Source organism: Odontomachus brunneus, unplaced genomic scaffold (assembly GCF_010583005.1).
Source record: "Odontomachus brunneus isolate Ranch 3 - 2012 unplaced genomic scaffold, Obru_v1 Obru_scaffold_172, whole genome shotgun sequence".
Lineage (NCBI taxonomy): Eukaryota > Metazoa > Arthropoda > Insecta > Hymenoptera > Formicidae > Odontomachus > Odontomachus brunneus.
In genome coordinates, this window is record NW_022639622.1 from 352,994 (window position 1) to 354,451 (window position 1,458).

Genomic DNA, 1,458 nt, shown 5'->3' on the forward strand with positions numbered 1-1,458 from the left:
GAATTACTTAATATCCAGTATTATTTTTAATACTGAAAATAAGTAATTATCAATGATTCATAGTATGATATTTTTATAAGGGAATATTACGTTTTTAAGACGTTATATAAAAACGTCATTAAGATGTCACAAAAAAGACGTTTTAAAGACGTTGTTATTTAGTCACTTGACGTCATTCGACCAGTTATGACCAGTTTTTTACATCATTTTGACGTCAGTCTGTTACTTGGGCTGATTCTTATGTCGTTCAACTTTACCTACTGCGTCACTGTCACTTTGATTGAGAGACGCTTTATATTGTGTACACGCACCGGCGTTAATGCCGTCCGAATATCCGTGTGACTCGCACACGATAACGCGTCACTCATACACTGCTGCGTGTAGGTGAGCCAGGAGCAGCACGGAGTGGCGGAGGGAGCTAGCGGTATACGATCGTCGGACGCTTGGAGAGGGAATAGTGGTGGGAGTCGCGGCGATCTTCCATCCTCTATCGCAAACGTAAGAACGAGAGAAATAGCATTATAAGACGTCTGGACAGAAATGCCGTCCTAAAATACGTGTGACACACACTAAGAAAACGCTTGACTCACACTGTCTCGTCTATACGTGAGCAATACGCGGTGTCCCGACGACTGTTTCGCTCGCTCGAACGTTCATGCATTTTTCATTGTTAGCAAGGAAATTACTGTAATGTAAAAATCTTGGGGAAAGGTTTTTAGGAGGCTTTGACAAATGCTTCTTAATAGCTACTCTTGAAAAAAAAATAAATATTAGATTTATTTTAATATAGAATTCTGAACCAACATAGAATATGTTGCAACAATATAACGTTTGTGTAGGTTGTCGATCGAAGAAGAGTATTTTTAATTTTATTGTTGCATAAACACGCGAGATATAATTATTTCATATTTTATGCGTTCGAGTATCGTTCCATCGTTATAAAATTTGGTGACTCTAAAAAGGGCCGATTTTTGCGCCTGTTTCAAATAATTATTGTTCCTTATTACTATGGATACAAAAATGCGACCCGTTTCTACTATTGACTATCGACCTCAACTGCTTCGACACAAAAATCGGCCCTTCTCAGGGCCACCAAATTTTATAACGATGGAACGATACTCAAAGGCATAAAATATGAAATAATTATATCTCACGTGTTTATGCAACAATAAAATTAAAAATACTCTTCTTCGATCGACAACCTACACAAACGTTATATTGTTGCAACATATTCTATGTTGGTTCAGAATTCTATATTAAAATAAATCTAATATTTATTTTTTTTTCAAGAGTAGCTATTAAGAAGCATTTGTCAAAGCCTCCTAAAAACCTTTCCCCAAGATTTTTACATTACAGTAATTTCCTTGCTAACAATGAAAAATGCATGAACGTTCGAGCGAGCGAAACAGTCGTCGGGACACCGCGTATTGCTCACGTATAGACGAGACAGTGTGAGTC